Here is a 24,450-nt window from a genome sequence, read left to right as displayed (position 1 = left end):
CATGGGGGCCCAGCCCTGGAGCAGGGTGCCGCCGGTGCGTCGAGCCACCTGGGGGGCTCTTCAACTGGTGGGGGAGATTGTCACATCTTGCAGGAGCTTTCCTCTCCTCAGGAGCTCCCTCTGCAGGAGGGGGAGATACAGCCTGGGTGTTTATTGTCTTATGTAGTCTGGAAGATGAGTGGATGGTGGGGTGGGTGCAGTTTTCTCTGTGGTGGGGTTGGGTGGACTGTCCCGGGCTCTGTGGGGCCGGGCGGCGCTGCTGCACTGGGCCCGGTCTGGATGGGCCTGGGCCCCCTTTCCCTGGCGGGTCGCGGAGTATGGGGGTGCCTACTGGGGTCAGCGGGGGAGCTGGCCCCAGGGAGGGGTCACTTGCCCCTCCCTTCCTTCCCTCCCCATCTCCAGCTGCCTCCCTCTTCCCGCTCCACCACAACCACCCACACATCCAGGGCCTTGGAGTAGGGGTAGGTCACCAGGGTGCAGAGGAGGCTACCCCCCCCCCCCCCCCCCTGTCCCCTTCTGGCTGCCTCTGCCTCAATTTTATCCCACAACTTAGACATTCACATTACTCACACTCTCATTACACATACATATAGGATCTTGGGGGTGGGCACGATACACGGAGTCCAAAGTACCATCAGGGTGTACACCCCACCCCTGGCATCGTTGCCCACCTCTCAATTTTAAATACACGTAGACATTGAGGGCTAGCAGGAGGGACCATGCGCTTACCTGCTGCTCTCTGGCAGGTAGCTCCAAGCCCTCCTGGGTTTTAAATGCACCTTAGAACACACATGCATCAACATTACAATGAGGGAGGTTTTGGAGTCTTCTCTCACCCCCATTCTCTGTGACCTGCTGGAGCAGGGGGGCTAGGACTAGGAGGAGGAGTTGGCCGTCCGACTGCGGTCTGGAGTGTGGAGCCTTCCTGCTGCTGCGGAGTCGGGGCGGTCTGCCTCCCCCCACCGCAGGGAAAAGGGAAACACCACCTGGGTCTGGGTGCAGTTCCCCCCTCCAGGGGCGGGGGCACCTAGACCCGGTTTGTAGAGTACGCTTGGGGAGTGTGATCGTGTGTACAACGTCTCTTTATGTCTGTCTCCACGTTGGTTGAGTGTGGAGTAAGTGCATATGAGAGCATGAGGGTGGGAATGGATGTTTGTATATGTGTGTGCCTGTATGTCTGTGTCTATATGTCAGGTTGGGTGTCAGGCGCCACCTCTCTGGGGACATCTCAGGCCCTCCAAGGTTTGGAGGCCTATCTCCCCCTACCACCACTTCCCCTGCCAGTGGCGGACCCCCTCAGACATCGGTGCGTTGGTGGTTCTTTGTGTCCGGGGATGGGCGTCCAGGTACACACCGGCTCACTCCTTGGCGGCCGCTTATCGGGGCCTGGAGCCTGGGGCTCGCTCGGGCCACTTCGGAGGTGGGGTGCCCCCGGCCTCTCGGCCTGGGGCTCGGTCACTCAGGCACAGCTGACTGCCGGCGGAGCTCACGGGCGCGTCACTGCAACTCCCCCTGGCTTCTGCTCCGCGGCTGCTGAGTGAGCCCTCATCTGGGACTCTCCTCAGCTCTTTCCGGGACAGTGGCGCAGCTGCCCCTCTGTTGGTCTTCCTTGGTCTCTTGTGTTCTGGGGGCCTCTGGATGTCTGGAGTTTTGATCTCCTCCACACCTGCTTCACGCCCTGGAGGACGGGGCTGTGGCCCCCCCACACCCTCTAGCAGATTATTACATGAAGGAACCTTTTAAAAAACAAAAAACAAGCGCGTCCATGCTCACAGGTGTACACACGGGTGATCACACCCACAAACTACACCCTTTTTGGCTCCTACCTCAAAGCACACTGTGTTCTGTTGATCTTATGTGCTGCACAATAATGTTTAACATTTAGTATTTACTGTCATATTCCCATATATCATTGTGATGTTGTTTATTCTATTACTCTTGTTCTCTTCTGCTTGCTTTCTTTTTTCTTTCTCAGCAGGTGATCCAGGTGATTGATATATGCATTTTTTTTCTCTGCCCGTTCTGTTGGTTTTTGTCTTTTGCCCTTCTCCCCCGTCCTTCTTCTCAGCTGTTTCTCTTTCCCTCTTTCTTTCTCCCCTTCTTTCCCCCAGTCAAGTCTGTCCCGTATTCAGTAAGTGAAAATAAAATAAACAATAAAAGGTGAATCAAATGGACCATTACGGCAAGGCTGGGATGGTCAGTTTGGTAAAGTAAATCCGTTGGGCATCTTTCTTTGCCTTTAGACAACAATTCTGATGGCAAAAGAGCCAAACGGGACAGGCCAAAAAAAAAAAAAAAAAAAAAAAAAAGGAAGAAAAGTGAAAAATAAAATCAATTAATAGAAAACGAAATACTATATTTACAAGGTCACACAATATTAGAATATCAGTTACTCAATATGCCAATAAAAATAAAATAAAAAAATAAAAAAGAAACCCAAAGAAGGGTCTCCATGACCAACCCCAGCCCTCATCCTTAATATTGACAGTGACAAAGCAATGTTAGACCATCAGTTTAATAGTCCGACGTTCTGCTTTAACAAAGCAGCAGGAAACGGGAGACATGCAGTCTTATAAATCAACTACTGTGCAGGGGAAAAGCATTTTGAACCATTTTCACCACAAACAACCCCCCTCCCCTCTCGGCTTTCTTTCAAAGCCAGTGTGGGGTCAGAGCACAGTAATGGAATCCCCCCCACCTACAGCTGGACTGGACACCATTTAACAATTTACAAGAAAAAAGGAAAAACAAGACGGCAGAAAGACACGATATTACTGGCAACAGTCACACTTCCAGTAATGTATGCTCTTCCACCTACATATAATATGAATCACCACACACTAGATGCATATCCATTACTCACACCACATATTCAGAGTTTTTCCTCTCTGGGCTACTAAGCATGCAGTCACAAAATGATGCAGTCCAGGCCCGGGCAATTATTTTATCTACTTTTTTTAACTAATTCATTCAATCGCAGCTGTTCTGCCATCTGTGTTACAGTACCACATTGAGAATTTAAATTACCTCCAATGCCAGCAACATTAAGTGTGTACAATGTGCAGACAAATATTGTAATAAGTAATTAAGCACAAGTGAAGAAGAAGATACATTTGTAACAAACAAAAGATATGAACAAAAGGTGGGTGGGGTTCCTGTGATCAGAGCTATGTGCCTGAGACAGCCACACAGAGCCAGATAGAGTATAAAAGCTGTCTGAAACCAAACTTTTACATCAGTCTGAAGCCCGAGCTTTAAACATCCACCACTGTACCATTTTATATCTAAGAGAAAATAAGGAAAAAAATAGGTTTGAATAATGGTGAATTCCTCAAAACGTGTTGATATCATCATCAGATTCACCATACTGCTACTTCACATCTCTAGGAACAAAACAGCACCACTGTGATTACTAAAAAATCCTCTTCTCTTCGCTTTTATGTTAACACGCCTCTGAAGTTAGAGACTCACTCTTTCTTTGTGATGTTAAGACACACTCCCACACACACTGGGGAAGACTCATTGTTTTTTTTTCTCTCTTTTCTTGAATAGCTCTTTACAGTCTGGTTGTCTAGTGAATGAGGGGAGAGAGCTTGTTTACTTCATGATGGAGATAGCTGAACCAATCTCAAGGACGAGCAGCGTCAGCCTAAACATTGTCCAAAAACAAATATTGTGCAAATGGGAAGAAAAGAGCGTCCACTGTTCGAAAATCTGCCTGAAGGTTCTTTGAAAGCCAGCAAACTATGTCCATCCTCACCAGAAGGAGTGAAGTCTGTTCTATTATGATGAGGGGAAGAGTCTGCCAGTAGACTGCCCTTCATAGAAAGACACAATACACAGGGTTAATAGCAGTGCTTCTGGCACACTTTGGACCCCTGCTAAAACCCCATCTCACTGCAGGTGGTGGAGGAAAAGAGCGGCTCAAGTTTTAAAGAGACCTCAGTGTGTCAGTAATGACATTTGAACAGCAGAGAAAGACCTGACTGCAACCTTCAAATTCTCCACACCTCAGCCACTGGCGAACCACAGGAAGCAGCGCAGCCATCTGTAACTTTGGTTTGGCTGCAAATGGGAGACTGAGGGCTGCTCATTGCCCAGGGACATGATCCAAATGTTCCAACGGCAGGTGAGTAACACCACGCAGGAGAACCCAGGGGCCTTATATAGCACTGGTTCAACAAGAAGACATGAACACGCACCTTGGGAGAATCTGACTCGTGGATCCTCTTTCACCAGGGTGTGTTTGCACCTATGATTCACACTTTGGAAAAGGATAATCGCAAATCCGTGACACGGGGCACAAACTGTGGCTCAGCTGGGCAAAGCAGCTTTTAGAAAGGGATTACTGAGGTGTAAAATGGTTTAAGAACAGGAGCTATTAATTTGCTCTGGATAGTGGAAGGAAAGACGCATGTGGACTCATCAACTGTCAAAAAACTGACAGACCTCAAGGCCAATAGTGTCAATTATACTCGCTTTCTTGTGTCAAGCTGTCACTCTGTGAGCAACGTGGGCCTGTGAATTATCATGACCCCTGCAGAGCTGGCAATTTCTTGTTGGAGTATTTTTACAAGGTGGATGAATCATAGAGGTGACAACATGCTTTGAAAGAGCTTGAGAGTCATAAAATGTTTTTTTAAGGCGGGACGTGCTAAACAGGTGTTATTCCCCTTTAGTGACAGCGGTAATAACAGGGGATAAAAAAACATTTTAGCACAGACACGCATGCAAAATATCGGCACGAACATCCTGTCATTCTGCTAAGTTGAGCCAAGCAAGACCTGTATAGTTGCAAAGCTCTATCCAACAGAGTTTTACATTACTTTTAGAGATCTAACAAATTCATAGGAACGTTCCAAGTTCAATTTTCACAGCAATGTGAAGAAATGTTTTTTTCTTCACTACAATTAATTCATGAGAAAAACCGTCAAGCATGGCTGGCTAGAATTTAATCTGCAGTTTTAAAAGAATTTGTGAGATGCAAGTGGTCTGTGGCTGGTGTGTGGCTATGCTACACTACGAAACAAAGTTATGACCGCAATTCCTTTCAATAATAATCCCACCTCAGTTATCATGCTTTTGGCAGATGCGAGAGAATTAGAGGCAAAGCCGTCGACAAAACTCTGTCACTCTCTCAAGGAAATAAATCACGGCGGCATGAAGTCAATTTAAATGCAAATGTTAATGTTTAAGACAACAAAGTGCCAGCAGTAGTGTGCCTTAAGGAGTTGTGGTGGTGGTGGTGGTGGTGAATCTTACAACTGAAGACCACCCAGATGTTCTCACCGGCAAAGCTGACATGCTGCCTGCGGCTACAAAGCAAAAGGGTCAGCTGAAAGCCGGAGGAAAGACAAAAAAAGAAAAACCTGTGTTGCATGTCGCATGAAGACTGATGGGAGCATTTCCAGGCTGAAGCCAAGGATATCAAAGCAAGGTTTCTCGAGGATCACCTCTATTGATCTGTTTTTGTTTCTCTAAGCCAATCTTTCAAGCCTTTAAGCCATTTCAAATTGGCAAAGCACTCACAGTGAAAAGACATGCGGTTTGCTTATACACAGAATTTTGATAGAGCTGAAAAACCTGACAGAAGGCAATAAAAACTAAGCAGATTTTGCCCAGATTGCTAGTGTTGCACTGACATTTTTGTCACCTCTTTTCAATCTCTTCTAATCAAGGTTAGGATTAAAGTCTACCTATAACTATTTGGTAGGTAGAGTGATACAAGTGCAACCCTAGATAAGGGATTCTGCACTGATGAATGTAAGCAGGCAAGCAATAAGAGCTAATTACTAGACTGCAGGTAGAGCTGGGCGATAGAACGATAACGATATGTATCGCGATATAACTTTTACTCGATAGAGAAATTAAGCTATCGCGATAGACCTCGCCGCTCTTGTCCTCTTAAAAAAAAAAAAAAAAAAAAAAAAAGGTCAGCCAATCCAAATTAAGTAGCGCAGAGCCGAACCAATCACAGCCGCAGCGTCACGTCGCGTGACTTGTTACGTACAGCACAAGTGCCAAGCCGCACGTGTGTTTGTTTGGGAAGCAGCGCGTAATCGAGGAAATGAGTGCGCCGACTAGAAAAATCAACCGAGCGTGACCGAAGAGAAAACAGATGACGGTTCCAATGCCGGAGAGATTGTCAAACGGAAGAGCCATAGAAGTTCCGTAGTGTGAAGGTATTTCGGCTATTTCAAGTCTGACAAAAAACAGAGTAGCGTGCACTGTAAATTGTGCCGAAAGCAAGTCTGGAAATACAATAAACTGGTGCATGCGTCACACTGTGCGCCACGTTATTGTTTCGGTGAAATGAATTTCTACAATAGTGTTACTGTTAATTCTACTCTCTGCAGTGTTTAAATGCTTACATATACACACAGTTACTGTCCGTCCACACATACGACTCGGTTCTGCTTCTATGCCCCAGCTTTGTTTACTTTTTCCCACCGAGGCTTCTAGACTTCTGATTGGCCAACATTTCTGCACGGTTAGGAATCTAGCGCTACCTGCTGCTTTGGCATGTTCATAGCAGCGTTTTCCTTCATTTCTGCCTTTATGTGTAGACGGGATTATTTTTTAAAACGGAAACGGAAAATCTCCGTTTTCAAAAATACCCGTGTACGTGTGGACGTAGCCTCAGTCTCTGACTGGAAGCGCTAATTCGTCATTCGGCTTTTGTCAGACTAAAGTAACTGTTAAAACTGTTTGAAAAGCTCAGCTATACAACAAGGAGAGATTGAGAATTTCCTTTTAGTTCTCAGTTTATTTGATATTGACAAAAGTTAGTCAGTTTTGTCTGTTCTTCTGTAAAACAAACTAAGATTTATTTTTAGAATTAATATTTTGTTTCTAAGTGGAATTGACAATTTAGTCTGTTTCGTTTGTTCTATTTTGAAACTTAAACGCTTTAGCGGCTGCCTTTTGTGTAGTTTGCAATATTTGCCTTTATTTATCTGAAAAAGTCTCATGTTCCTTAAGTACATCTACCCTGTTGAACTTATTATGGGAAATAAATATTTAAATAAAAACAAGCTGCTGACTATTTCACATTTTACTTGTGAGCAACGGCACATTTAAATCTTACAAATATAGTTATTTGGCTTATATCGTGATAGATATCGTTATCGCATGAAATGAAAAAAACATATCGTGATATGAAAAAATCTCATATCGCCCAGCTCTAACTGCAGGGCAATGTTTTTATCTGTAAAGTATTTGTTCCTCTCAACATCAGCATTAATCTGAGGCAAACATCTGCTTCCTTTTCAAATACATCTGCAGTTCATCACTGTGAATTACCATGTGGCTGTTAATCATGTATTTCCTCTGTGACAGAAGGATGTAATTCGAATTTTCCTTCTTCTGTTGTGCATTTTGCTTTTAATGTAAAAGTTCCATACCAATATTTTATGTTTGCCTTTCTGTGTTTGAAAAAGTGCAGTTCGAACAACAGCCAGTGCACAAAGGATAGATCCTGCAGCTGCATTTCTATGAACCATGGATGCTATTTGAAGAAAAAGATCTGAAAGCCTTGTATGGAGCGTTTTGGATACAACTAACTGTGGAAAATGTAATATTTGTGAATATTTTCAACTATGGCACAAATAAGAAATAAAGGTTCAAATAAACAATGTCCAACATTCCCTAAAAATTCACTCTGATCCTAAAGTTACCCAATAGTCTTATCTACCACCTCTACTGTCTACAAAGAGATCCCAACTTCAACATTAAAGTGTTTGCATACCATTTTCTAAAAAGAAAACACTTCCAATTATAGTGGCTGCTAATCTGGTTGGCATTTCATAATGAGCGCTACACTCTTGTAGCTGTGTTTAGGAAAGTCTGCATAACACTGATTAGCTAATGCAATTAAACTGTACTTACCCCTACCACTGCCCTCTTATGTCTCCAAATGAGTCAATTTGTGACTAAAATGTTTAGTAATTTAGCACCAAGCTATTTTATGTCTAAACATTCTAATAGCTACACCTAAACAGAATGAGTCCCAGTGACTGGTCTTACTTTATCAGCAAAAAACCTCCCCTTGATACTCGTTAGAACTCCACTGTAAGCTACAGAAAACGTTATAAAGTGAGATCGTTTGCAATCCAATACGCGGCCATAAAAATGTGCTCTGTAAGAAGCACATTTGGTTTCTACCCTCAACAATCTGGAGCTTTAAAAATAATGAGGTCAAGGAGGTCTGCAGTTCGTAGCTTGAGGTCTGTGGGTCACACTTGTAAAAATGGAGTTCGGAGCTCCCCCAAGCTGATGAATTAATTTGGACCCGTACCAGCTTGGCAAGATTCTTTTTCATCATTTGCTCTATCTGTGGGGAGAGTGCATTAAGAAATAGACATGCTGAGTTTTGGCTCTCTGTGTAACACCCTGAAGGGCAACTGCAAAGACTTTTAGAAATATCACAACCTTCAAAAACTGCAGAAAACATGAATTAGTATTAAGAAGTCAACACAAAAAGAACCACCACAGCATATGCCTCATCAGATTTTTAAAATGTGAAAATATATATGAAATATTGTATCCATGTCAGTATGAAACAGCTGGGACATTCCCCACCTTTGAACCGACCCAAATGGCAATTTGGAAAAATAGACCAAATTAAATGGTGCAACAGAAAACAGAAAAGGATTAAAGTCTTTGCTCGTGTGTTAGCCCACTTAGAAAATTGACCACGCAGCCCTGCCTCTTTATTCCACGATTCTAATCGTGCCTGATCTGCTCTCTAATCTTCCATTTGGATGATGCTACTGTGCTTGACTCCAGGCCCCAATGGGCCAGTAAATAGGCTCTTAATATGCAGAGCAGACACTGTATTGTATGTTCACACCAAATCATCATACATGGGGCTGCACCGGCTTGGGACTCCCAACAGTCCACTTACAGTACCCAACAGAGCCCCACACAATGTAATGAGGTCCCAGGGGAAGCATCTGGAAATACAGCACTGCTGCCCTCACAGTACACCCTGTCAAACAAACACATACTTTTAAAGAGACCTCCTTTACAATTTCTACAGTACTACATGAAATATTGGATTTTTCCTGAATATGCAGACAGAATTTGGGGCACAGCAAAAGAAACTGACCCTCTATTTGTTTAAAGATACGGCTTAATTTAACAAAGCAAACTAGGCTGTGCTGAATGACTTTGATTGCCATTCATATTTTTCTCTAAAATGTTTTCCAAATAGGTGAAAATGTGTGGGCATTAGCCAAATCCTCAACCTACCCTAACCCCAGATGTATTAGCATATGGTGACCTTGAAAGGTCAAATGTACTGAAGAAAACACAGGCGAATAGAGAAAAGCTGCAACAGTAGACAAAACATTGGATACAACACAAAGGAAGTAGAAAAAATCGAAATCTCACTAAATAGAACATAAGTGTTATCGAAGGATTACATGGGGAGGATGCTTCAGTATTGTGATGGAGAAAAATATGAAAGTAATATTCGTCTTAATCCGGTTGTTCAGTGATGACGTGACGAATCCTACTTCCAGGTCTAAAGTAGTCTGCGTTTAATATGGCTTTTGTGTTGTTAACATGTTTAATATTATGTATTTTCTTCTATTTGATCTCAAAAAGCTCCTAAAACAGTCAGTGATCCCTGTTGACCTCCCTCGGCTTTTATTACCGCTAATCATTTATTTAAGCTCAGTTTTTAAAACCTTAGGATGTAGCTACAGCCCAGCCCATGCAGCAGTATATGAATGACTAACCTCGTATTGTGGATGGATTATCTCAGTTGTTCTCCTGGCTGAAGTTTGGTCCTTTTACAGCATCCTGCCATGCGATTACATTTGTTCCTGACCACCGAGAACACTCACGTTAACTTTTATCGAGTGGAAAAAAAGTTAGCTTGTTTATATTATGCTAACATAGCTGTGTCGCTAGCGGTCACGTAGCACATCATTAAACACCAGCTAGCCAAACTTCAGTAACCCTACAAACGTCACTGCTGTTTAGTTTTCTGTCTTCATTTATGCTGGAAGTGATAGCAGAGCTGTACGTTTTAATTTGTTTCCAAAACCCCGCAGTCAGGACATGCTATATTGTATTTAGATAGAAGCTAGCGAGCTAACTTCCTGCTAACTTCTAACTCCGTTAAATGTCATAAATTCCGTTTTCATGGATGCCTGGATGTTAAACTCAATTGTTACACCTGGTAGAGCAGAACGCTGATCATTTTATTAAAGATGAAAGACTTTAGACAGTTTTTCAACTCTCAGTAATGCCATAGTGATCGTTTGATATATGGACCTGCAGCAGAGTTTAGGCCCAGACACGGCTAGTGACGTCAGACTGAACAATCGGATTGCATGATTCATATAATACTGTAGGGTTTTTGTTTTCATAATCCTTCATCATAGATTTATTATGGATTTTTACTGTCAGCGTATCAAAACGTGAGGATCTGCTGCTTTGTTTTATATGACTATAAACCGAATAAAGTTCTGGGGACTTTTCTTTAGACAACACAAGCAATTTTGAGAGATAACCCCAACAAATTTACTGACACGAGTCACAGAATCATAGTCTGAGGTGTGTTTCATATTGAGCCCAGTATGCCCTCTGTGTCCCCTGCTTGTCAAACGTGTCCTTCCTCATCGTTGGTGCCCTTCACTTTCATGTCCCAAGGGTCCCCTTGTAACCTTATCCACACAATACCCTTCATGGGACACAAAGCCAATGATACCAGGCTCTTCTGTTCCATTCTCTTCATTTGTCACTTTTATTCCTAAGCTCTTTGTTCGTCTTACCTCTGTATGCATGACTTATCCCAAATTGAGACTGCAATTGAAATGGAAATCATCCCTGACTCTCACTGACTTAAGGGCAATAACTTCTTGCTATTTGAGGCATATCTGTCATGTTCGTTGTTCCTTGGAGAATCTTATGGTTGTGTTGCCCTTTTCGCCAAGGTTTTTAACATAAACATTGAATTTGCATGGATATGTACCCCATGATCCAGAGGCGACACTAAAATTCTGAGCAGGCATGCAAAAAAAAAACAGGACAATGAGATTGGAAAAATTAGTTTAGAGCTGACAGCAATGCACATTAGGATTAGAATTCCTCTCGTAAAACATCCTCTTTACTGGTTCTCATTACTGGCCATGGTTTTCATGTGAGCCTAATCTAAGTTGATTAATTCAACATAAAAATTACAATTGTGAAGCCAGACGACACAGAAGAACACTACATGACGCTGTCTTTGCTCTGATTCCAGCAGAGAAGGAAAAGAAATTCCCATGAAAAGCACACTGACAAACAGCCTGGAGGTGAGGATAATAACAATACAAATGAAAGATGCGTGTAAACGCTTGTACATAACAATGATGGGACATTTTTTCTGAATTATGGCATGTAAACAGAAAACACTATGAAAGATATGAAAGCACTGCAAGCTCTGGGGCTGGCAGCAAATAACAATGTCTGGGTAAAATGTTCCATTTGTGAGAAAACAGCCTCGGCAGCACAGAAAAAAGGAGCAATGACGGGCCAAACTGAACCTCCAGACAGGGATGAGCCTGAAGCACATCGCCTGCTCCCGCCCTCTTATTCACTTCTTTTGCACACAAAAAAGAAAAAAGTAGAACTGAACATTCAAGATAACATTGACCTCTCTACGGGTTTGTCCTTCAGTGTTTCCTGATTAATTGTCCGTGCAGTGCGAGAAGGCATTGATCATGTTCGCCCACTGGTCCTGATGATGCAGTGGCCTGTTAAATAAGAAATAAACCTTGATTCTGATGATCAGCACCTCTTATCTTTTCACCTTCATCCCCCATCGGAGGCTGCATGGAGGGGGAAAAATAATAAGAATTCAAGCCCTCCTCCCCCCTACATCTCCTCTCTGAGCCAATCGTGGGAATCATAAAAAAGAAAATCTGGTAAATAAATACGCACATTGCTGGAGAGCAGGAAAAGGAAATGAATATTTCATGTAACCAGACACATTTCCAGAACTTACTGGCTGGAATGTGCCTTTCTGGCTGTCATCAGTGACAAACATGAAAGAGCAGGGCTCAGGTACGGCTATGCTGCAGCACTCTCAACTCTGCCTGAAGCACAGGGAGCACAAGTCGTCAGTGTAATTGCTTGTAGTGGTGGAGCCTGAGCTGAACCTCAATTAGGGCCTGGGTACTTGCTAGGCTCCACACCTTCTCTACACGTCTGCCAGCCTCTTCCGGGAAAACATATTTGAACATCTTAACGCCGCCAGGTATATCATTGTAATGCTTGTTGTTATCAGACTTTGGGTTTTCCCTTTGCATCGTACTTGTTCCAACAGGCACTTTTTTTGTTTTGCATCTCGACTAGCAACACATTCTAGATAGGGTGATAAAAGGGCAGCTAAAATGGACAATTAGTCTGATACAGCTATTCACTCCTGCTCGCTGCTGTCAGGCTGCTTTCACTAATCTCTTACAGCCATCTGATACTCCAGATTCCATCCGACAGGACTGAATTACAGCCCAAAATTACAGCTCTGATGCTGGTGAAATGCATCTACTGCAGACTGCATGGATGAGACACAGGTAAACACTTCAGAGTGCTTAAAAAGCAAAGATTATGTGAAAGAATGTGTCAGAGTCAAAACTCTTTTTGGATCAAATATTTGAAATAAAGGCTGATTCGCCTCAGTCACACACAGCATCTCGGCTTGTTTCAGTCTGCTCTATAAAGGCCAGGTGAATACGGCCTGGGTACAAAAGAAAGGACTCTCAGTTTCTTTCCCCTTTTAACTCTCAGCCCCCTCATTTCCCTCCCGCTGTACACAGGACGATACAACATGCATACACACAGACACACACATGCCATCAGTGCAAACATTTCAGCTCCAAGGCAAACACACACCTGTATGAACAGGTAAAGACAAAAATCATAGCTTGTCTCTTGTCTTTCATGTTTTCAATGCACTTCCTGCCTTTAATGGCACTGCCAGTTTGAGCAAAATCCGATGACAAACACAACAAAGTTGGAAGCTCAGGTGTTCCTGTGCAATACCAAGCACTGATGTGCAGGTGGAAGTTTTATTTAAACAGTTTTGCGGAAACTGCATTGTAAACACTCAGTCAGCTGAGCTTGCAAGGCCGTTTTAAGAATGAGCCCGTCTGCGGCCACAAAGGATGTTCTGTTTGCTACATTTAGCAATCAAAATGATTAAAAGGATGAAAAAGCTCCATGAAATGTGCCAGGTTGGAGCTGAATATTAAGTGGTGCGGAGACAGGATGGCAGGGGCTGGTGGGGGGCGCTGGCTGACATGGACCGGCTGGGAGATGGTCGACACTTTGCTTGTCCAATTACTGGCGATCGTTCAAATTGTTTGGTGAGAAGCATTCGACCTACTTCTGGACACAAAGCACCACTGCCCTGAATACAGAGAAGCTGAGGGGGGAAACCACGTGTGATGACAAGTGCCATTAGAGCCTCTTGTCTTTGGCCTAGAAATGAAATTTAGACAACTTACCTGATGTGTGAGAACACCGGAGAAGCTATGTGCTGGGATGAAGGGGGGTGGGCAGCATGAATAGGATCTGCAGCTGGATTTGATTAAACTCACTAATGGCAGTTTGACCTTCACAAGGTCTTTGCGTTGAACACTAAGCAACGGGACCAGGATAAGAAGTAGCAGCACCCCGAAAACAAACAAAAGTGGCAGTGTTTAGTGTGCATGGTTGTTGTTTTTTTCCTTTTTTCATTACAAATGTGCAGACAATATGGGTTGCATCGACTGTTCTGCGAACAATACAAGACAACGATCAAAAGGAATTAAAAATATCAAATTATGGGTAAGCTACGGAACAGTTCTGTTTCCTGGGATTCCCTCAAAGGCATCATCTACAAGGGTGGGGGGGACCCAGAAAACAACACTACATTTGAAATCGCTGCACTTCCACACAGGAGTTTAGTACATTTGCATACCTCGTAAATATTCACACTAAGGGAATCCTCATACCCGCCACGTGAGACACAGTCGGTTCATACGTGCAGCAAACACAATGAGGCACACAAGCAACGACTGCCCTTGGTTTAAAATGTGACTGTAATGTGATTTTAATCGCACAGATTAAAGTCTAATCAGTTATGCCAATCACGCATCACATATCTAACGCACGTAATGAGGAGCCACTTCCCGTAAGAGCAGAACGAGATTAGAGAAACCTAGGGTGTTTTATTTTATTTCGTTTTCTACAGCCTTTTACAGAGTTTGAATGTCCAATGTGACACCAGTTAACCTTCTGTACAGGTCCTCTGCATTCAAGTCTACACTTCAGAGCACATGCACCTTTATTCCTACTCCACATACCAGGCAAATGACTCTCATATCACATGCAAAAGCACTTTTTTGCCCTCTAAGAATGAGATTCACCATGCTGGGTGACAAGGTGTGATTCCCTTCTGCAGTTCAGCACTCAGCATGCAAGCCAGTGATATGCAGGCTCAGATCAGCCCTGTGTTATGGCCAGTGTAGTGGTAAATAAGAAGGATGGTGTGTGTGTGTGTGTGTGTGTGTGTGTGTGTGTGTGTGTGTGTGTGTGTGTGATCTCCAGTGAATTTTTTTTTTTTACCTCAGGCTGTCATACAAATAAGAAAGGCATTAATTCACAAGCAGTAACTCTCTCTCTCGGCATACAACGGACGTGATTTAAAAAGGGGCTGAAGCAAAGGTAGCTAGCAACACCATTTCTATTACTCTAAACTGCACCTGTAGTTATTATTCCACTCATGAAACATTCTCCCAAAGCAGTCGTGACAACACTTCCCAATTCCATCCCAAATCCATCTTTTCCTACATTTGCCTTCTTTCTTTATTTCCTTCCTCTACTTCTTCTTCTTCTTTAAACTGGCATTTCCAAGCACCTGCCATATAGAGCCCGTGCAGGTATCTGCTGTATATCACTATAACAACCGGGGAGCTCCGCGTGCGCAAGCTAGCAAACATTTCTAACAAGTGTCACAACTAAAAAGTCAAAGGAGGGGAAAAACGCGATTTGCTTTTCGAAGCAAAGTGAAAAAAGAAGAATTTTTTTTAAAAAGAACTCACCTTCAGGTGCTACTCATGTCCAGACAGCCGTTCACAAAGTTGAATTGTGTCCACCGCTGGAGGAAGAAGGCAGAGGGAGTGTTAACTGTCAACGTAACGCTGCCGCCGTGCCTCGCAGTTGGTGTGTAGCGGAGTACCACCCCTCCTCCTCCTCTTCTCCTCTTCCTCGTCCTCCTCCTTTGGATGCTACTATTGCTCCCCTCTCCTCTTCTTCCTCCTCCTCCTCTCTGCGCCTCTGTAAAAAGGGTAAAAAAGTAATAGCGGTTTCCTCCTCCTTCTCCTCCACCTCCACAATGACAGACTCAAAGAAAAGAAGGGACCCTATCGTACTCAATAGGTTTCACAAAAAACCCATGGCAACGCAGAAGAACCCGTGCGCAACTTCCCCACGTTGTGACCGGGTTAAAGCTCTCCCCAGCCCCCCAAACGGTGACAGACATTATTCCCAAGACTCGGAGTGAGCAGGTTTTATAATGGGAGAAGGAGGAGGAGGAGGAGAGAGGGACACTGAACTCTTCTGGTGGGGATGCTGTTCAAATATGAATGAGAGGGAAACATTTAAATTGTCCTTCATTGGATGTAAATCCCTGTTTGTGCCTGTCCTGTTTATGGAGTTCCTTGCAGGTGTTATTTATTTGAAAATGTACTTTTGTAATTTCACAGGAATTCTGTTTGTCTTGCTGAGCCTGAATGGTCTAAACACACGAGATTTACAAAATTGCAATAATTTGAATTGTTTTTATTTGAATTTATTTGAAAAAAGTACATCGCATTTTAATAACATTATAATTTTTATGATATCAAATACTGAAAATAATAGTAATTACAATTAAAATATAGATTTTTTTTCCCTGGAAAAAAATACCATCAAACTGAGTTCTGACTATATGATACATCACCTATGCTAAGAGGAAGTCTGAAATTTTAATATCTATAACGTAATATGTGAGACTCAGCTGTGCTCTGTTATACTGTGCCTGTGTGAAATTGAAAAATAACTCTGGGTAAAAAGGGAAAAGGTCTGAAAATCATCTTCCACTGACTTCGCCCGGTCATAAGTCATCTTTGTTGTAGCTTGGTTTCATTTTCCTCGTAGTCGCATCTGTGCAGTTCTGCTAAAATCTGCATGCTTTATGATTTTGTGGTGCCTTGCAATATTTGGGACAGCACAAAGTGGTGATCAGTTAACCTGCATAGCCACACAGGTAAAACAAATTTAAAAATTGATTACATTGCCTCAGTATGTGGAAGAAGAAATGAGGAATTGAAATGCTCTGTAGTCCCATATATAGTGGGACACCTGGTCATCCTAATACTACTGAGACTAGAGCCCATCCCCACCACTATCTATCAAAAACCTGTCTTCCAGACCCAGCACAGGAGAGACAGATATACTGATATACATATACTGATAAGGACAGGCTAATTGTGTTAGGAACAAAAGGATACCACACTGTTTGATGAAAATAAAAACTATCAGGGTGGAATTTAAAGAAAAAGTGGAACAATGATGCGATTTATTTTGTCAAAATTTTATTGCAGCAACAGAGTAGTTTGTATGGCCTCCATATGCTTGTATGTACATCCTATTGGACTTATGTGAGGCGCGCATGGGGTTCAGTCAATGGTTTCAATTCCTTCATCCAGGCAGGTAATGCCTGAGGCCAGGCATTACCATGCACCAGGAAGAACCCAGGACCCACTGCACCAGAGAAGGGTCTGACAATGGGTCCAAGGATTTCCTCCTAATAAATAATGGCAGTCGTGGTGCCATTGCCTATACATGGAGGTCTATGTGTCCCTCCAAGGATCTCCATGGCTTCTCCAGACCTTTTCACATCTGTTACATGTGCTCAGGGTGAACCTGCTCTCATTTGTAAAAAGCAAAGGGTGCCAGTAATGGACCTCAGTCTCCACAGTGCTAGGCAGTGAGCACAGTGCCCACTAATGGACGATGGGCCCATACTCATGAAGCCTGTTTCTAATTGTTTGGTCAGAGACATTCACACCAGTCTCCTGCTGGAGGTCTTTTTGTAGCTCTGGCAGTGCTCATCCTGTTCCTCCTTGCACAAAGGGGCAGATACTGGTCCTGTTGATGGGTTAAGGACCTTCTACGGCCAGCTCTCCTAGAGTAACTGTCTGCCTTCTGAAATCTCCCCCACGCCCTTGAAACTGTGCCGGGAGACACAGCAAACCTTCTGGCTATGGCATGTATTGATGTGCCATCCAGGAGGAGCTGGAGTACCTCCACAACCACTGTGGGGTCCAGACATCACCTCGTGTTAGTACTGACACTGATCCTAGTCAAATTCAAATCCAGTGAAAACACAATCAGAAAAGATGTCAATCAGGGAAAATGTCAGAGGTTTTGGGGGTTGCCCTTGTAGTGCACCTGTTGTTAATAATAATAATAATAATAATAATAATAATAATAATAAATTTTCTTTGAGGGTGCCTTTTCAAAAACCCAAGGTCACCTTACAAAAGAACAAAATTAATTAAAGGTTGTTGTTCATTTTATTAACACCAAAGCAGCTGAAACTGATTAACAACCCCCCTTTGCTACTTAACTGACCAAATCAATACCTGAGCTGTTTCACTGACTTGATGCAGTACTCTGATTAACAAGTGTTCCTTTCATTTTCTTGAGCAGTGTACATGACTCATATTGTCTTGCATGACTCCAAAGGGGCATGTCAAAGAAGTTCTGGGTTTGCAGCCCCAAAGTTTATATTTGTTGGAACAGCTCACAGTGGCGTGCAGAAGATCTGAGTTATATTTGTTCTACTGTGTTTACAGTTTTCTCATATTGTGTTTTATGTAGCTTCATGTCAGATTAGTGAAACAGCATAGCTGGTTATTTCCATGTTAGCACAGATAAGTAAAAGAGGAGTGTTTTTTTGCTCAGCTTTAAAAATAAAGCACATGTGGAGAATGTCAAGCCATCTTATTTAAATTAAGGCGTAATGCATTTTTTCCACTATATTTATTGATAACTTTCATTTCTTTACTCATCAACATACCTTAAATGAATAAGGCCTATAAAATGTAAACATGCAGGTAAAATTATGGCTACGTTCACACGTACCCGGGTATCTTTAAAAACGCAGATTTTTCTATGCGTTTGCACCTTTCGTCCACACGTAAATGGCGTTTTTGGTCACTGAAAACGGAGATTTTTAAAAACTCCGGCCAGGGTGGATATTTTTGAAAACTCAGTTTTTGCATTTACGTGTGGACGAGAAAAACGGAGAAAATGCAGCGTCAAAGGTGTGCGCATTTTTTGACGTCACACTGTGCGTTATTGTTTCGGTGAAATGAATTTCTACGATACTGTTACTGTTAATTGTACTCTCTGCAGTGTTTAAATGCTTACATATACACACACAGTTACTGTCCCTCCACACATACGACTCGGTTCTGCTTCTATGCCCCAGCTTTGTTTACTTTTTCCCACCGAGGCTTCTAGACTTCTGATTGGCCAACATTTCTGCACGGTTAGGAATATATCGCCACCTGCTGCTTTGGCATGTTCCTAGCAGCGTTTTCCTTCATTTCTGCGTTTACGTATGGACGGGATTATTTTTTAAAACGGAAAATCTCCGTTTTCAAAAATACCCGTGTACATGTGGACGTAGCCTATAACAGCAGACGATACTATTAGCTATGATGCAGTTACTCCATTTAACTAGCAGCCTGAATAATTAGCATAACATAACCCTGCATCAGCAGAACAGTACACACTTACAATACTATAACAGTAACACGCAGAGAGAAATTACAGTGAATGTGTATCCATTCTAATTACCCACACTGTGAGAAACACAATGTCGGCCCTTCTCTCTCTCTGTTTGAGTGAGAGGAACATTCAGTGTCATGGTTATTCCAGTTTCATTACCTGCTGTTTGTTACGCTTCACTAATTAGAAAAAGAAATGCACGAGTATGGCCGCTGGCTTCTTGAAGCAGCCCTTTAGCCATTCAACCATTTTCTGTTTCCAGTTAGATGTTCACCGCCTCACTCAAGGGCACCTAAATAATACAGCAATAACAGGGGGTATAGTTCTCATTTCTCATTCATTCTTATTTCCCCACAAATCCTCCCCAGCCAGGTTCAGTCTTGGCTAGAGCCTTGTTGTGTATTATTCGTGACTTCATTGAGCCATCCAGGCAGGGGTCTGGGTCTATGCATCGATTCAATTATAGTCTGAAGAATACTTGAGTACCGAGGCTGTCAACAGTATCCGAATAGTTAAAGAATCTCTGAGATGTAAATTTTGTCAGTTTGTTTATTTCAGTTTAAATTTTTTGTGTTTTTGCACTTAAAGTATATTTTTATCCTATCCTAATGGTGTTAATATCAATAAAAACAAAACAAATACAACAGAAGAATCAAATCAAGTGTGACAAAAACAGAAAAAAATATTTCAATAATGACAATTCTACCCATATTATGGAGTTTAACTTATTTTAACATGTAGATTTTCCCAAAATGTAATTTTATTACATAAATATAATGTAAAATATTTTAACTCCATCTAAGGGAATCTGGTCAAATGAAATGTACTTAATTGAAATGGTAAATGGCCTGTGAAGGTTCTCAGTCATCCAGGTCATCGTAGTCAAAGGAGCTTGCAAAGAAAAGCGTCTGGACTTCTTTAAGTTACTTGAAGACGTTTCACCTCTCATCCGAGAAGCTTCTTCAGTTCTAAGGTCAAATGTTAAGTCAAAAACAGACTTAACAATGTGGTGTATGCTGTACAGTGCAGCGAGGAATGCTCAGACCTCTACATTAGAGAGACCAAACAGCCACTTCACAAGCGCATGGCACAACACAGAAGAGCCACCTCCACAGGACAAGACTCAGCAGTCCATCTGCATCTTAAGGATAAAGGACACTCTTTCGAGGATGCCAATGTTCACATTTTGGACAGAGAGGACAGATGGTTTGAAAGAGGAGTGAAAGAAGCCATCTATGTCCACTGTGAGCGACCATCTTTGAACAGAGGCGGTGGTTTACGACACCAACTGTCTGCCATCGATAATCCAGTTTTGAGATCCCTTCCCAGAAGCCTTAACGCCCACTCACATCCTGGGCCATCTGACCTCAGGAATTCACATGATAAGGTGGGGCCAGGTTTCACAATGAACACACCCGAAACTCTGGCTGATTGGGACCCACACCCAGTTTCACACCTTGGCTCAGGCGATTAGAGGATCATCAGGGGGTCCTTTTGTCCCTCTGTGGGGGGTTACTCCCACTAGGTTTATATCTGGGACTCTCCACCATTTGACCTTAGAACTGAAGAAGCTTCTTGGATGAGAGGTGAAACGTCTTCAAGCAACTTAAAGAAGTCCAGACGCTTTTCTTTGCAAGCTCCTTTGACTACGATGACCTGTATTTGTATAGCGCTTTTTACTAGTCCCCCCTAGGGACCCCAAAGCGCTTTACACACCCAGTCATCCACCCAGACACACACTGGTGGAGGCAAGCTACAGTTGTAGCCACAGCTGCCCTGGGGCAGACTGACAGAAGCGAGGCTGCCATATCGCGCCATCGGCCCCTCTGGCCAACACCAGTAGGCGGTAGGTGAAGTGTCTTACCCAAGGACACAACGACCGAGACTGTTTGCTCGAACCGGCAACCTTCCGATTACAAGGCGAACTCCCAACTCTTGAGCCACGATCGCCCCACTGAAGGTTTATTTATTGAAAAATAAACCTTCAGTGTTATATATTCAGTTGCATTTTACTCAGAGTTATGGCTTCATGTTTATTGAGGGTGAAGAATCTTTTTTTGTTGCTTTTAGTGTAAAAATATCTGATATTTCAGGGTGCTGCTATTTCAACGTAGGCTCACGAAACACTGCGGGTGCAAACCCCCAAACAAGAAAGCTTACTTAGTATTGCATTTTCTATTTTAGTGATTTTGGTATCTTTGTTCTTTTTAAACATACTTTCAGAAGTTTGCAGGGCAGTAAAAACAAGTGCAGGCTTTAGTTATTTACCTTATTAAAGCCCATTTTTATATACTTGAGTATAATTGAGTATCATTTATTTATTGTTTATGTATATGTAGTACATGTGTAACATTCATTCAATTATTTAGAAAAACAGTTTAAATGTTTAGTAAGTTCAAAACGTTTTTGATCACAAGTTTATCTTGCTTTCCAAAAGAAAAACTTTCTTCAGTAACATTGTGCATGTATAGAATTTGTTATTTATTTAAATAGTTATAGTCTGTTACTGTAATGTGCATGAAAAAGTCACAATAAAAGAAATCAACTATACTCAAAATGTGTCCAGCATGTACATGGCAACATGTACTCGTCAGTCTGAAAACCTTCTGTTATTTCAAATAGCTCTTTGTAGCATTAATATCACTTTGACTTTCAGATCAATTTATTAACCTTAAAGAAGAGGTTAGAGGTCAAATGCTACATGATATTTTAAATCCTATGGTATTTTCTGTATGTTGACGATACATACCACACTTGTAAGGATCATAGTTTTTATGTTATAAGGCTTTTTGTCAATTTTCAATCAATAAATCATTAAGTCGACCTTGAAGACCTTTGTGGATGTAAGGCAAATGTTTATGGATCATTAACATGACCCCACTCTACACCCCTGCAAAGGTTTATCAGAATTCAAAACTTCACACACACACACACACACACACACACACACACACACACACACACACACACACACACACACACACACACACACATGGAGCTAGCACAAGGTTGAATCAGCACTCCTGTGAAGTCTCTGGAGTATTCAGAGCATGGCTTTTGTATTGGATTGCGTTGCAGTAACAGGTGTTCATATTGTTGTGTCAACCTGGTGCATATCAACTGCCTTCACTGCTTTCATCATAATGTCAGCCAGTGTACTGGAGACTAATGGTGTCTGCAGGGATCTGGGATTTCAGCACCTTTGACAGCACAAGATCATTAAGAACTCTTTGCATCAGCGGAGCAGCTAGCAAAGGTCAGCTAGAAATCAATTTATCCAATAACCTCAGACCCGCAGACAGAAATGGAGCAGATTCCTAACCTGTAAATGACAAAGTGGGAGGAGCCTCATTCCATTGCTGGTAATGTGTCGGAGCTCACTTTTGGCCACATCTGACCATATGGGTTGGTCAGTAATGTAGACCAGTTCATTTCCAGATGGTATGAGTTGTTTAAAAAAAACAAAAAAGGATTTTTTCCCCCCTTTTAATGACAGAAACAAGGAAGTGGGACTCAAATAGAACCAGCCTATATTGTTTCATTGACCTCTAGGGAGTGTCTCCTTTCTCCTTCTTCACATCCATCTTCTGCACTCCTATGAATGTCAGCCTGTCACGTGCTCTGTGATGAATTGTTGTATATAGCAAACATACAAACCCTGTCCAGATTTTTCCTGCTGTTCAGAGTCTCCAGAGTACGCTGTGGTTTGTGGGACTTGGCTCATAGCAAGCACCCGCATGTTGGTGTTTGCACAAGCTGGTATAAAAACCTATAATTGCAATTTAAAGTTAAGCAACACCTGGTGACTGTGTGAAAACGTGCATGTCAAATTTGAGCTGGTTTCATCACCATCGTTTGGAGTGAAACTCTTAAAAGATGGAGCCCTTAAACCATAAACTGTAACCTTTTCCTACCATAAGCATCAAGCTGTTTTCTTCCTTAAATGCTTAACTGCCAGTGAAAACGAAAAACAGTAAGTGAAAACAGAACTTAGAAGTGGCCCAATGTGAAAGCTGAACTCCAGTCTCTAAAAGCTGTATGTGCATGTGGCACCTTCAACCTCCTGGGAATAAACAGTCACTACATGTCATTTTGTGTGAAAATACTTGTTTCGCATGGTAGAAGCAAACAACAGATGTAGGTTACGGGCCATATGGCTGGCAGGTTTATTTGGCTATTATGGTCTGTTTTACTCTTTTCTGTCACTGGGACTTTTGGCAGGTCCACATCGATACTCAAGCTCTATTTCAGTAAAGTTGTCACAATTATTCTGATCACATTGAAATCCAAAAAAGCATTTTCAGGATACTTTAAAGCAGAAAAGTTATTTTACATCATAGCCGCATATATTCCACATTTACCTTAAAAACTTGACATTTTTATAGAGGTGAAATAGTGAAAAAACAGGAACAGTGCTGTCATTTAATTGTTTATCTATTACGTCACTACTGTAGTATGAATGGGTGTAGGGAAGATCTTTATAAACAGGACGAACTGTAAAATGTGTAAAAAATATAGTTAATAGCTCAACATTTATGCTCTCTTTTGTATTTTTCAAAGATGTCCATTGGGACAGTTTTGAGTCTTTCCCAGGATGGTTTTGAACCCCAGCCCTTATGTTTGACACCCCTGCACTAAAGACTTCTGCAGTGACACTGGACTCTCGGGTTATGTAGTGGGGCGTGGTCTGCGGTGCCGCTGCAGGGGAGGTGGACGCACCTGCACGGCATCGGCAATCACGCCTCACCAGCATGTGTTTATTGTCACGTGTCACAAGAGAAAAGGCATTTCTTTGTGCAATGAAATTCTTTCTTTGCTGTCCACCCACAGATGCCGACTAATATATACAATAGAAATAGAACATATAAATACAAATAGTACAAATGAATAGCTGAAGACAGAAAAGGAGACAAGGAGACAAAATAGAGAGATTTGTCTGTGTTGTTGTTGTTGGTGGTATGTGTCCAGCAGTGAGCTGCAGGGCTTTAGCCAAGTTGAGTGTGTAACAGCAACCGTAGTGAATAAAAGTATGCTGAAAAGCATTAAAATGTGGACCGGTTTTCCATGGAGTTATTACAGGGTATAAAGTGAAAGTGAACACTGGAACAGGGACTTTTCTGTGGAAAACTACTTCACATATGGCAACACTTGAACAGGGATTGGTCACAATAGGGCTACAGGTGATTGCAGTCATCCAAGCCAGGTCATCTCAATATCCTTTTTCACAATGCATTCATCTTCATCCAACTGGCACCAAAGAAGCAGGACTGAGACCTCTCTGTTACACAAAGGAGGGAAATGAACAGATTGACTTGAATCCAAATAACCTGATTTAGGGTATCACAATCGCAGTGAATGGATTACACAATGGCTTGACTGAGCAATAAATGTAACAAGATACCTTTGTGAGGTGCTCCGTGTTACAGTGAGTGCTCTTATTAAATCAAATTAGATTTGGTGGGAACATCTGCTTCCTACTTTTTCAGCAAGAGTTGCCGAGACATCTATAAGTGGTAAATCTCTTACAGTAGTAGAGGCCCAGTTCTCACCTGACCTATAGGAGGTCCAGTTTGAAAGCCGGAATTGTGCTGTATTATGTTATGAATGTGCTTCTATGTTTTCAGATCCTACTTT

The 24,450-nt window shown here is 42.4% G+C and overlaps 1 protein-coding gene across 8 annotated transcripts in view; it reads right to left on the bottom strand.

Moving 5' to 3' along the window:
* chl1b (cell adhesion molecule L1-like b) overlaps nt 1-15,718 on the bottom strand; it is an 81,838-nt gene extending 66,120 nt beyond the window's left edge. For 2 of the 8 annotated variants that reach the window (XM_082532707.1, XM_082532704.1), the window contains exon 1: nt 15,078-15,718. The gene's annotated coding sequence lies outside the window, so the exon portion shown is untranslated. The remainder of the gene's footprint in view (nt 1-15,077) is intronic. The other 6 variants (XM_082532708.1, XM_082532709.1, XM_082532705.1 and 3 more) reach the window with 5 other exon arrangements.
* Nucleotides 15,719-24,450: the final 8,732 nt, after the last annotated feature.

This window comes from Aulonocara stuartgranti (assembly GCF_965226115.1).
Source record: "Aulonocara stuartgranti genome assembly, chromosome: 5".
In the NCBI taxonomy this organism is placed as follows: Eukaryota; Metazoa; Chordata; class Actinopteri; order Cichliformes; family Cichlidae; genus Aulonocara; species Aulonocara stuartgranti.
Note: the sequence above shows the minus strand (reverse complement) of the source record. Positions and strands in the feature narration are given on the sequence as shown.